The 13,908-nt window shown below is 45.0% G+C and overlaps 1 long non-coding RNA gene across 1 annotated transcript; it reads right to left on the bottom strand.

Moving 5' to 3' along the window:
- Nucleotides 1–1,502: 1,502 nt before the first annotated feature.
- LOC128314131 (uncharacterized) lies at nucleotides 1,503–12,191 on the bottom strand. The gene is made up of 3 exons (XR_008295574.1): nucleotides 11,984–12,191; nucleotides 6,715–6,811; nucleotides 1,503–4,803 (listed from the first exon to the last, which is right to left on the bottom strand). It is a non-coding gene; the product is annotated as an uncharacterized LOC128314131 (long non-coding RNA).
- Between the last annotated feature and the right edge of the window lie 1,717 nt (nucleotides 12,192–13,908).

Here is a 13,908-nt window from a genome sequence, read left to right as displayed (position 1 = left end):
CCGCACTGAGAAAATGTTAATCTCTGCATTCCCACTGTCAAATAAAACTCTGATGAGGGAGGGTGGTCCTGTTCCCTGCCTCACCTCTAGTTGTCTTATCCTACTTTGTTCTGGTGCAGGAACCAGGTAGATCCCCATTACCTTCCAGCTTCTGATTACTTGAGCCTCAGCGTCAGGAAGCAGACGGATTACGGTGTGAAGAGTCTGTATAGCACTGAGAATTCTGGATACCGGTCATGTGCTTGCTTCATAGCACCTGTCTTCCCCCAAACCTTGTCTTTATTTCACATTTGGTCTGCCCTGAAACAGACCTGTGTCTCCTCTACCTCTGTCTTTCGTTTTTATGGTGACAGTGGCTGCCACATAGAACTTTGTAGCTGCTGATAGAGCTTCCAGGCAAGAGTTGAGTCTCATCTGAAGCTATGCTTTGGTATTTCTGCAAAACTGGTTTCCTCAGCTTATCTTAGTTACCTTTTACCTCATCACACCTGTCTGTATCTGCTTGCATCTCTTAAACACTTGTCATCTGTTCAGTGCTATAGCTAATCTAGGCAGCAGACGGGTACCATTTGTGATTAGTTTTTTTTAATTGCTTTAATACTGAAATGTGGCTACTGATAATGGAGGAGACTCTCCCTGGGTTCATTTTTTTATTTCAGGACTCTCTTGCTCTATAAACATGCTTTTGACAGTCAAAAATCAGGAAGTAGGAATCCTAAGCCCTTAGAACCACTGGGAGATTGAGAGACAGGAAGGCTAATAAGAGATATATATACATCTGGTAAGAGCACAGGGGGCACCTGGGTGGCTCAGTCGGTTAAGCATCTGACTTTAGCTCAGGTCATGATCTCACAGTTTGTGGGTTCAGGCTCCGTGTCGGGCTCTGTGCTCACAGCTCGGAGCCTGGAGCCTGCTTCGGATTCTGTGTCTCCTTCTCTCTGCCCCTCCCCTGCTCACACTCTGCTCTCTCTCTCTCAAAAATAAACAAACAAAACAACACAGGAAGGCCGTGTTTAATAGATGACTTAAACTCAGCTAGTACACACACTTAAGGGATGTTTTAACTGACAAAATGTAATAAGTATATTTTGGTTGCTGGGCATTGGAAAGATTTGAAATTACATGTTGCCACAGTAACTTCTAAGGAAGAGATCTTAAAAAAGAAAACCATTTTTGCTCTGTTGTATCATAAGCAGCCCTAAAAGAGTTTAGCAGAGTTGCAGTTGTTCCCAACGGTCTGTGAACCAATTTTCTTTGAAGCTTATTTTCATCATCTTTGGTACTTATCAGTGAAATAAGAGTAAACATCATGCCCTTATGTGCCTGGCAGTGTGTCAAGTACCTAAAATACCTCATTTAATCCTCAGAAATAGTTCTCTTAAGTAGATAATGTCCATTTTACAGAACCATTTCCTGCCCAACACGCTATGATGAGTCCTGATCCCTCTTTCAGGGGAATTCTGCCCTTGGGGCAAAGTGAATACCAGAGTGTACTTTTCTAAAAACCTTCCCCCCACACACAATCTTCCCTGCAGGACAATGGTACAGACCCCAGAAAAAGCTGTGTGAGAGATTGAGAGTTTGTCTTTGGCATCTCCACTTTAATAGAAACACGCAACCTCCCTACTGATGGGATGAAAACTGAACTCCCTCCTTTAAATATTTTTTTAAATTTAGTTTTTTTTAAGTTTTTAAAAAATATTTTTATTTATTTTTGAGACAGACACAGAGCATGAGGAGGAGAGGGGCAGAGAGAGGGGAAGACACAGAATCTGAAGCGGGCTCCAGGCTCTGAGCTGTCAGCAGCTCGAACTCACAGAGTGTGAGAGATCATGACCTGAGCCGAAGTTGGACGCTTAACCGACTGAGCCGCCCAGGTGCCCCTTTAATTTATTTATCTTGAGAGAGAGTGCAGAGAGAAGGAGGGACAGAATCCCAAGCAGGCTGTGTGCCATCAGTACAGAGCCTGATGTGGGGCTCGAACTCACAAACCATGAGATCATGACCTGAGCTGAAATCAAGAGTCTGATGCTTAACAATTGAGCCAACCAAGGCATGCTTGAACTCTCTCCTTTAAATTTTTTTTTTTTTTATGTTTATTCATTTTTGAAAGACAGAGAGCACAAGCAGGGGTGGGGCGGAGAGAGAGGGGGACACAGATTCCAAAGCAGGCTCCAGGCTCTGAGCTGTCAGAACAGAGCCCGACGCGGGGCTCGAACTCACGAACCGCGAGATCATGACCTGAGCCCGAAGCCGGACACTCAACCGACTGAGCCACCCAGGCGCCCCTGAACTCTCTCCTTTAAAGTCAAGATCCTCTTGCTAAGATTTTATTCCCTGCTGCACTTCTAGTACTCAGGTAGGGGGCACAGCTTTGGAGTGGACTCTCTTAGACAGTAGGAGTTAAGAGCCGCCATGGAATGTGACAGGAGGCTGGGGCACTGACTGAAGGGGCACCACCTTATGTTCAGACTCCACCTGCCGTGCACCCACCTTTCGCCCCAGCACACCGGCCATTTTCCCTGGCATTGGCGTAAGAGTCCAGGAGATGATGAGCTGGTCTTTTTGACTTAGTTTTCTTTCTGACAGGAGTACAGAGCAGACTCCTGGGCCTAATATTTTCATAATGTGTAAGAGGAGGAATCAGAGATTGCTTTTTAATCTTCCTTTTCTTCACGTACTCCCATCTTTTCTTCTTCCTACTTCCTTGTCTTTGAGCAAGTGTCACCATTCACAGTACAATAGTATGATGTCAGTCTTCCAGACAGCAGTATGAGCCTTTAATAGTTTATTATAAGAAAACTAACAGTTTTTATTGGACTTTGTTGGAAATCTAAATTAAAAGGGACATAGATTCTGTCACATCATTTAAATTTTAGAGTTTTAAAGAAATGATTTAGAATGTACTGTATTTTTAAATGTTGAAATTTATATTTAAAAATCTTAAACACATGAGGTTTTGATTGTTTTATGGAGATGTAGGTACACCAAAGGAATATGTTCCCAGGCTAAACGTTTTACTGTGGTGTGCTCATGGAGCACAGTGGCTGTTATTGGCAAGTATGTCCTGACCATGATTATATCCCCGGCACAGTGGATACTAAAGTGCTAGACATAAGAGGCGTTCACAGTCTAGTGAGAAATAGAGAATGTAGACGGATACAACAGCGTGTGGGTAGAGAAGTGTGAACTAAGTGTTGCAATCAATCAGAATATTCCAGTTAATTCATTGTTGCCATTTTTGCTCTACATGGATTTCCAATTTTTAAAGCGTTTGAATGCAGTAATATATACTTAATTTTAAAACTGCTTTGAATGTAATTTAACCATTGAAAATTCCTAAAACACAAGAGGATTTATACAATGTCTAAGGATCGTTATTATGAACACATACGGTGGATGTCTGTAACACGTCGATCTTGTTAATAGAATGCTAAATTGATGGGTTTACTGGGCTAGTCCTCGTGACATTTAAGCCTTATTTCTGATTGCCATTCTAGTTTCCCTCCTTGAACAAAAGCCTGGGAAGCACTTGGGCCATTCATTCATTCAGTGAAAACCCACTAAATGCCGACTGTGTGCCAGGCACCAGGAGCAAAGGTGATGGCTGTAATAATGTGCCTTCCATGCCAGTCGTTCTCTGCCTATGTTATTGAAGAAGCAGGAAGGTAAAAGGTTTTGTTTATTGCGCCCTTCCTGTGTGCCGGGCACTGTGCTATAAGCATTTGGTTCATCACTCATTTAATCCTCCCAACAACCCTAAAACATGGGTTCTCTTTTTAAGCCTTGTTTTATGGATGTGGAATGTCAGGCACCGAGAGGTTGAAGAACCTAACCAAGGTCATACAGTAGACTGGGGCAGAGCCACATTCAAATTTCAGGTAGCACTGGGCAGCGTAGGCTCTTAGTTACTAGTCTGTGTATTAACTGTGCTTTTATGGGTGCTATGCTGTTGATTGCCCACAGCTGTAATTCACTGGCCCAGAATCTTCCATTTGGTTTTTTGTTGTTTGTATTATTGTTATTAATACTATTGGGGTGTAATTGACGTATAACTCTTTTGTGTTTGACCTTGCACTAATGGGCCGCAAAATCTCAAGAGTTATCTTTTCTGAATCAAAAAGAGTTAATTCTGGATTCTGTCTGAGTTGTTTTGCCTTTAAAGATTTAGTTTCCAATTTTTGTTGAGGTTCTGGAGTTTCTTGTGGAGTGACGTTCCTTTTTTTTTTTTTTTTTTGGCTCTAGATTCAGATGAGGTATTTCCCAGGGATGATTGCAGATGGCCAATGTACTTCATTTGCTTACATCCTAGGCCACCCAGTGAATGTTCAGTTCCAGGCTTATTTAGAAAGTTGGGACTTGGCTGGTCACAGTTGAGGGTCTCTGTCATGGCCTGGTAAGCACAAAAGAGGTCCATCAGCTTGGACTGCCATGTAATGGGGATACAGAACTGAACAAAGATGAACAGGTCCTTGCTTTCAGAAGCTCACAGTATTGAAGAGGACTTGGAAACAAACTGCAAAATAGCGCGTTAAGTGCAGCAGTATAAATACGTGGCAGAATGTTTTCAGAGCTATGTGGGTTCAAAGCAGGTCACTTAGAGCAAGTTGTTTGCTTTCTGTGCCTCTGTTTCCTCATCTGTGAAATAGATATAGTAAGAGTACCTACCGGAGAGTTGTGGTGAAACTTAAATGAGTCAATATATCAGCACTTTATTTCCCACATTCTTGGTTACACTGTAGAGTGCAGGAAAATTGCTGGTTCTTTCCGTGGCACGGCTGATTTTGTGCCATTCTGTTGTTGCTGTATGGAGTTAAGAAACATAACTATTTTTAAAAAGTCAATATGTGTAAAGCACTTGAAACACTATATGATATCATATCCAAAAGATGTAAAGATGTAAAATACAAAATGTGTATCCTATACAAAAGATGTAAAATATGGAAGTGGCACAGAGAGAATTACATCCTTGGGGAGTGAGGAAAGCCTTCCTGGAGCAGTTCCTGAAGTGGATTTTGAAGGGGTTTAGGAGTTCAGTAACACTCGCAGCCTTACTTCACAAGGTGATTGGAGTGAGAACCCACACACACCTTCAGTGTACTAACAGATACAGCTTGGTAGTGAGGGAGTGTGGCTCGACACACTGAGTCCAGTCTTGGTCTGATAGAAGAATGTGGAGGTCACATCATCTCTCCCTGGGATCGGGTGCGATGGATGAGCAGCCAGGCAGGACTAGCCTGCTTCAGGTGTACCCCCAAGTTCAAAATGGTGCAAACAACTTAATTACTCCCATATGTGCAGCATGCTTTTCCACTTTGACTCATTCCTGAACACATTTCTTTAATGTGGTCCTACTGAAATGGCAGTTGAAACCAACCATAATGAATTATATCATAGAGGTTTGAGATCTCAATCCTTTATCTTTCCACCACTGCAATAAAGATAAATAGGGAGGGGGAGCTAAATAGGGTCAAATGATTCACTTAAGTAATGGAGGCCCAGTAACTCCTAGCTGGACTAGAGGACCTAGACAAGAGCTGAGGCTAAAGAGGGAGTCCTTTATCCTTGTCCTCTGTTGGTGATGACTGGATGGCCACTGGTGGGTGGGTGGCCTGACTTAGCATTTGCAGGTGAAATCTGGAGCAACTGGAAGAAGACGTCCAAATGGCCAGCAGGTGCATGAGAAGATACTAAGCATCACTAATCGTCAGGGAAATGCAAATCACAACCACAGTGAGATCCCACCTCACACCTGTTAGAATGGCTAAGCTCAAGAAGAGAAGAGATAACAAGTGTTGGCAAGGATGTGGAGATAAGGGAACCCTTGGACACTATTTACGGAAATGTGATTGTTTTAGTCGATATGGCAAACAGTATGGAGTTCTCTCAAAAATTAAAAATAGGGGCAGCTGGCTTGCTCGATGGAGCGTGTGACACTTGATCTCAGGGTCATGGGTTCAAGCCCCTGTTGGTCATGGAGACTACGTAAAAAAAAAGAAAACACACCATGCAAAACAGAACAGATCTACCTTATGATCTAGCACTTCCACCTTTGGGTACAGACCCAAAGGAAATGAAAACAGGATATCAAAGAGGTATATGCATGCCCATGTTATTGCAACATTATTTACGGTAGCTAAGATAGGGAAACATCCCGAGTACCCATCAACAGATGAATGGATAAAGAGATGGGATCTATATATGAAATAAATTTTCAGGAGTTATTGAGCCATGAGAAAGAAAAAAATCCTGCCACTCGCAACAACATGTATGGACCTTGAAGTCCGTATGCTAAGTGAGATAAGTCAGGGAGAAAAATACAAAGAGTCTTAAATGTGGAATTCACTTTCACGTGGAATCAAAAAGGTCAGATTCATAAAAAGCAGAGAGCAAAATGGTGATCACCAGGGACTGGGGGAAGGGAGGGGTAGAAGAGATGCTGTTTAAGGGTACAAACTTAAAAGTGGTAGTAAGTCCTAGAGATTTAATGCATAGTGTAACATTGTAGACAACAGTATAATAGTCATCAAATTTGCTAAGACACTGAATCTTAATTATGCCAGCCACAAAAATGATGCAGTAGAGGTGCTAACCGATGCTACACTGACAGTCATCTCACAATATAGCAATATATCAAATCAGTATGTTGGCTACCTTAAATTAACATTTAGGTGTCAAACATGTCGCAGTTAAAAGAATAGTAAAAGTATTTACCAAAGGTGGATCTCCAAAGAGACACCAGTACAGCATGGAACCACTTCAGAAATGATGATCTCTTATCAGTGATGTTGAAAGGGAGCCTTTAAACATCCTACAGAAGAAAAGATACTTATAAAACACGTATAATGGACTTGTATCTAGACTGTATAAAGATCTCTCCTATTTTAGTAACAGCACGACAAGCCAATTTAAAAATGAGCAGCAAACGTACACATACACCTCACCAAGAAGATACGGATGGTCAGATAAACACGCAGAAAGCTACTCCACATCACTGGTTGAAGGAAATGAAATTAAAACCACATGGGATAATGTTACATACCTACTAGAGTGGCTAAAATTTCAGCAGGCTGACAGTTCCATGTGCTGACAAGCATGCAGCACAGCCTGAACTCACGTTGCTCGTGAGAGTGCAAGTTGAAAACAGCTGGGTAGCTTTTAGTAAACTCAAATATACCACCGTACAACATAGCAATCCCACTGATAGGTATTTACCCAAGAGAAATGAAAATAACATGCGGACACAAAAACCTATACACAAATATTTATAACAGCTTTAATCCTAATTGCCAAAAACGAGAAACCACCCACATGTCCACCAGCGTGTGACTCCGTAAAACTATGGTGTGGTCTTGCACCGGAATACTACTCAGTAATGAAAATGAAAGGACCATTTGGATGAATCGCCTATGCATTGTGCCAGGTGAAAGAAGCCAGACTCCTGGAGCTACATACTGTATGCTTCATCTGTAGGACATTACAGAAATGGCAACACTCTAGGGGTAAATACACAGGTCAGTATTTGCCTGGGGTTGAGGGGGCGTAGAGGGGCTGACTACAGAGACCGGGGAACGTCGTACAGCCCAGGAGTCTTCAGAGAGCTCCAGTCTGGGAAGGTCGGAAACTGGTCGGGACCTGTTGGCAGTGTTAGAGGTCTGCTGTGTTACCCTGACAAATTCTCCAGGCATTAACAAAGGTAAATTCCATCTCCAAAAGGGAAGAAAATGCCTAGTGTGTACGATGCTAGAGGCCTTGAATTAAATCCACTGGGAGAGGGTCCTCAAAAAGCCAGCAATGGACTGAGTCATTTATATATCCACAATAAATTTGAGAAAGGAGTGTCACTGGGGGATGAGAAACCCATCACTTCTTTGATTTGCTGAATGTTTGAGAAAGCAAGTTTGAGCAATGATTTCTTACTGTAGTAGGGGAGGTAAGAAATGTGTTGTTTTTAAAGCAGAGAAAACCAAGATGAGTTCATAACCGTGTGACAGCAGAACTGTGGAAAAGCTGAGGCTAGAACTCAAGTCAGCTGAAGCTGAAGCTTTTGCTGATGTCGCTAGCCCTACGATGTCCCTGGTCTCGACCTCATGCCCTTGGATGAGGAGTCTTACTCCTCATGGAGCCAAGGATCAGAGAAGAGGGCGAGCGTGTCTTTCCCTTGCCGTGTGCTCTGCCGGGCATGGGCCAGCCTCGCGCTGAACTCAGGCAAATGGACCTTTTCAGTTGCAGCTTCTGGAGGTAGTGTGTCCTTACCACTCATCGAGCTTTACATCCTCTTAGAAAATAAAACTCTTAATCACCTTCTGCCAGCACTGTCAAGTGAAACCTTAAGGGCGTCAGTCATCTCAGATCACATTCTGTTAACCACCTACACAGACTCCTCTGTAAGCCCACAAACCTTAGCCTGCAAGCTTAGTCCGTTGAAATGAAAACATCTCTGCATGAGGTCTCCAGTTGCATGCCGATGCCAATGGGTACCAAGTAATCAACTGAGAAAGGGCAGAAAAGAAAGATCTATTTTTTTTTTTTAACGTTTATTTATTTTTGAAACAGAGACAGAGCATGAACGGGGGAAGGTCAGAGAGAGGGAGACGCAGAATCGGAAACAGGCTCCAGGTTCTGAGCTGTCAGCACAGAGCCCGACGCGGGGCTCGAACTCACGGACCGCGAGATCATGACCTGAGCCGAAGTCGGCCGCTTAACCGACTGAGCCACCCAGGTGCCCCAAGAAAGATCTATTTAAACAACTTTCTGGAAAAACCCTTCAGTTGGGCCCAGCTGGTTGATTGCCTCATGAAAAAATCGAGTATGTCATCCGGCAAGGGCATCACATGTGTTAGAACTGAGTTTGGTATTCCCTGGCGTACCCGATACCTAATTTTGCGGGGTCTTTTTAGGTAGTTGGCTGTCACCAGTGATCCGGGATGGAGAAATTTGTGGTCTAGAGGAAGTGGCTGCCGAGAGGCTGGGCAGCAGAAAAGAGTATCTGTACTTAGAGGTTGGCAAAGATGAACGCTAACATCCTTCCTGGTTTTAAGATTATGTAACATAGGGGCGCCTGGGTGGCTCAGTCGGTTAAGCGGCCGACTTTGGCTCAGGTCATGATCTCACGGTCCGTGGGTTTGAGCCCTGCCTCGAGCTCTGGGCTGATGGCTCAGAGCCTGGAGCCTGCTTCGGATTCTGTGTCTCCCTCTCTCTCTGCCCCTCCCCCGTTCATGCTCTGTCTCTCTCTGTCTCAAAAATAAATAAACATTAAAAAAAATTTTTTTTAAAGATTATGTAATATATAACATTATATATAAGTTGATAATTTTTTTTTTTTTTTAAGATTCTGTAATATGTAATGTAAGCCGTGGGCCTGACAAGGCTTGCTCCCAAGACGGGAGAGGGGTTTGCTTCACTGTTCTCACTCAGAGCTTCTGCACCTGGCACAGACCCAGCTACGACACACACGCCGAGTTGTAGACAGAAGCTTCCCGCTGTGGACAGGCTGGCGGCCCCAGACAGGCGTGTGTGCTCTGCGGAAAGACCATTCGGTACTCGGCTTCCCAGCATCACCTGCTCCCTGCTGCAGGCCCACTTGATTGTGTACACACTCTTGCCTGCACCCAGAAATACTTGTCTATCACCCAGTTCTCGTTCAGCTCCATCCTATTTAGGGCTCTTCCAGTTGTAAGAAGGAGAAAGCCACTTAAGTCTGCTTAAAGGCAGAAAAGACAGCCCTCCAAGGGACTGGCCCTTCTTCCCTTCCTCTCTCAGAGATCCGTACTGTTGGCCTGCCTCTGTGCCTCTGCTCCACCCTGTTCTCTGCAGATTGGCTTCCCTGGTTCCACGAGGTCATGTTCCCTGGAACTTCGGCATGCACTTTGCTCTGCCTTGACACAGTGTCGGCTCTGGCTTCAATTCGACATGACTTTTCACGTCAGCTTCTTACAGCTGACTGACTCTAATCCTGGGTCCCATTTCTGGATTTCCCAGAAGAATGTGATGGCTGCCTGTTTTGGTCAGGCGTCCACCCCTAATCTGATCGGTGGGGAGAAGCATGAAGGGCCACAGAGGCCCCCTCCAATGGCAGCCATAGTTGCAGGGACAGGAGGGTTCCGACGGAAGGGCTTATGTGTAGCTGAGCGCTCCAGAAAGCAACCACAGTACCCCCAACTGAGTCAGTTATTCGGGAATGCACATCTGGGAATAGAAGATCCTGAGGTCTTGGAGTGCCTGGATGGCTCAGTCGGTTGAGTGACGGCTCTTGATTTTGGCTCAGGTCATGATCTCACAGTTTGGCGGTTCGTGGGATCAAGCCCCATGTCAGGTTCTGGGCTGACGGCACGGAGTCTACTTGGGATTCTCTTCCTCTCTCTCTCTGCCCCTCCCCCACTCGTGCACATGTGCTCGCTCGCTCTCTCTCAAAATAAATAAACTTTAAAAAAGAATCCTGAGGTCATTGTTTCATTGTTATTTCTGTAAGATTCTGTGCCCTGAGTTCCACACCTAAAGAAAGAAGAGCCCTGGGGGGGGAAGCTCCACCAGTGAATTTAAAGGTAATGGTGAAAATTAGGAGGAAAAGGCCCTTCAAGTTCTAAAATTCCTAGGATTCACATGTAAAGATAGAAAACTCAACCTATGGAAGAAACAATGTGTATAGTGTGCTTACACACAAACCCGGCCGTATAAAGGACTCCTCTATCGAGTGCATGAGAAGAGGGAAAAACCAACATGGCGGTGGGAGCAACGTGACCTACACTTTACACATGACATCAGCAACAAATCAGAAAGCTTTGATCTCCAGTTCTGAGAAAGTTAACGTGACGCTTGTACTTCTTGTGCTTCCACGTTGCTAGTGAGCACTGAAGAAACACCCTCAGCATCTCGAAGAGTTCAACAGCTATTTCTGCCCCCACTCTACAGACACAGAAACAAAGGCACAGAAAGGTAAACGCCACACTGCAGGGCCTGACAGTGACGGAGCTTGGGGCCGGCGTGCCCTCGCTGCCAGTGCCACAACCTCTCTCCAGCCCCAGGATTCTCGAACCTACCTAGTCATCAGAAACAAGGGGGAGCAGGGGAGTAAAAATATGGATGGCAGGCATTACCTGCGAGAACTGAAACCTATCCCTCGGGGAGGGGGCCCTAGCTCTGTATTTTTATAAAGCTCCACGGTTACTGCTGATGACCAACCAGGTCTGGAAATAGCTGCACTCATCAAAATTTTCAACTACAAAATTAATTAAAAGGGTGGTGGTGTTTTCCTGGCTGTAAACAGCTTGTAGGAAGGGTTCAGGCTTTCCTGTGTTTCAGGAAGCTCGGTGGTATCTACCTATCACGCATCACACCCCGCAGCCTACCCCGAGAACCCGAGAGTGACTCCACACTGAGTGTGACCAGACGCCTTGTGAGACCACCCTGCTGTCACCTGAAGCCTGGGGGTGAGGATGCCTGTTCCCAGCAGGGGCTGAGAGGGTTAAGTGAGAAGCATCTGTAAAGCAGCATGGTGCCTGCCACATAGTATATGTTCAATAAACGTTTTTGTTGAAAATGTTTCCAGAGCTGCTGTCACTGAATGGTAAAAGTAACCTGCGTTTCACATCTTTCATTTCTAGCCATCTCACGGGAAATGGCCAAAAGCTGCTAACAGGGATGAAAGGCTGAGGACATAGGAAAACCAACGGCAGTTGTTTTTATCCAGCAGACCAAACGGTAACTCCAGTTTGGGGGAAAAAAAACAGAGAAATATTGACCGGCCCCTCCAGCCCTTGAACCACTTCAGACCTTGGTTCAGGTGCCCCAAGACCAGGTTTCCACCTGCCCCCAGGGCCACCAGAGCTGGCAAGCAGTTCCATCCTGCCAATGCCTAGCCAGCCCTGGATTCCCTCCCCTCCTGTCAGTTTTCCTGGTTAGGTTCCTCCTTAGGCTGAGTGTCCGGATGTAGACAATGAGAGGAGGACGCAAGCACTTGTCGCCCCAGTGTGCGTAAACTCACCCTTCGAAATAGCAGCTCAGTCACTTGGGATTTCAGGCCCCTTGGTTTCTTCTCTTCAGTGTCTACTCTGATTTCCTTGCCCTGCTTGGTCTGCCTCCTACATCTGAGGAGATAAGAGCGCTAAGAATAGGTTCAGAAAATGCCTCTTTATGGTCACTCCTTGGAAGGCAGACACTTCCCATCACACCCTTGAGGCCTACGCGCTCTGGGGTACCGAGTGGTGAAAAACAGAACAGGATGTGACGCTCAGAATTCCTACTGGGTTTGTGCCTTAATTAGCTTCCATGACACACAAGGAGATGTAGACATCTTTGAACCGGTGAGCCCCTCGCGTTGTTGGGTAACAAGGAGTCTGGGCACATTTTTGTTTTGGGGCAACAGTTGGTTTTCTCATACCTAGAGCCAGCTTGATGGGAGGTCTCGTTCCAGGTCTCTTCAAATGATGAATCAACCTTATTTTGAAAACAGCTATTCGCTGCCTTACATCCTCAGATAAAATGAGTGCACAACTCTGTCATTTATCAAAGTGGAGGCTACACCTACACACAGGATCTACTTTTGGGCTCGGAGAGGGTGGAAATGCCACAGCTCACCAAGTCTCCCTTGCCAAGTTAACTTAAATTGGGTTGAATAGCAGTTCTCGCACGCTGGCTGAAAACACTGGGACTGACCTCAGCGTTCAGGTTGGTGAAAAAGAGCGTTGTATGGTCGAAAGCAAGCAGTGGGACCAGCCCGGAGGGCTGTCTTCTTCAGCATATTTTTCAAGGACCTGACAGAGGAAATTTAGCTCTGTCAGTCAGACCTGCAGGAATGTCATGTAGCTGTCCGGGCACCTGGCAATGTCCCCTCACTTGGCTGCAGAGAGACTTGATAATTGATGAAGAAATAACTCCTTCCTTAGAGTGGGGAAGGAGAAAGAGGAGGGAGGGAGGGATGCGCTGAGCTGAGAAGCGTATTATTATTACCTTAAGGCTTTTCACCACTTGCATTAAGGAAAGTCTGAGGTCTTGCAAAATTACTTCAGGCCCCATTGTCTAGAATTTGAAAGAAATTAGAAGCACCTAAAGAAGAAATCAGACTATGGGTGTAATTGAAATTAACAAGTATTGCAAACAACTCCTAATCGAGTTCCTTCCATTTATCATGTATAAACAATGTGAACCACGCCTATTCTCAGACAGTCTGAGATCACTTAAAACGTCCCGTGCAGAGGCAGGGAGTTTGACTGGAAGGAGCATAAGTTTTTTGGCAGGAACGTAGGTTCAAACAGCTGTTTGGGAATAGCCTCTGTTTCTCTGCATTTTCTGGAGGGTATGACCAAAGTGCCTGCCTTGCTTTGTTTATCGTGAAGGTAAACTTTATCGCCTGTAAAATAATATGCAAATGTTATTTTATTACCCTCGGCCCTTTGAGTTATAAATGACAGAACTGGCTGAAGCAAAAAATTGAATGAATCAGTCCCATGGACCCTAAGACAAGGGAGAAAAGTGCAGTGGTGTAATGATGCGGTTTATAGGTCCATCTCTTTGAGTACTCACTCCAGCGTTCTGCTTTATGAGAGCTCATCCATCAGGAACTAAGCTCATGCTCTGCAGAAGATCACATTCTGAGACTCACTCAGTACAAGTACTGAGCTTACAAAACCTGCAGAACTAGTGACTATCGTGTCCTTTTCGTTGTCTCTCAAATGCCGAGGCTTTAGGAGCTCTGTCTCATTGGTGTCACTCCACTAATATGATTGAAGGGAACTGGGAGCGTTTTTCTTGCTGATATTTTAAGTTTCCTTTTTTAAGAAGTGTGCTACTAGCGTGGGGCGCCTGGGTGGCTCCGTCAGTTGTCTGGTTCTAGATTTCAGCTCAGGACATGACCTCATGGTTCACGGGCTCAAGCCCCGCCTCGGGCTCTACCCTGACAGCACAGAGCCT

The sequence above is a fragment of the Acinonyx jubatus genome, chromosome A1 (assembly GCF_027475565.1).
Source record: "Acinonyx jubatus isolate Ajub_Pintada_27869175 chromosome A1, VMU_Ajub_asm_v1.0, whole genome shotgun sequence".
NCBI classification, from domain to species: domain Eukaryota; kingdom Metazoa; phylum Chordata; class Mammalia; order Carnivora; family Felidae; genus Acinonyx; species Acinonyx jubatus.
The sequence above is the reverse complement of the archived record's forward strand: the minus strand, read 5'-3'. Positions and strand labels throughout refer to the sequence as shown.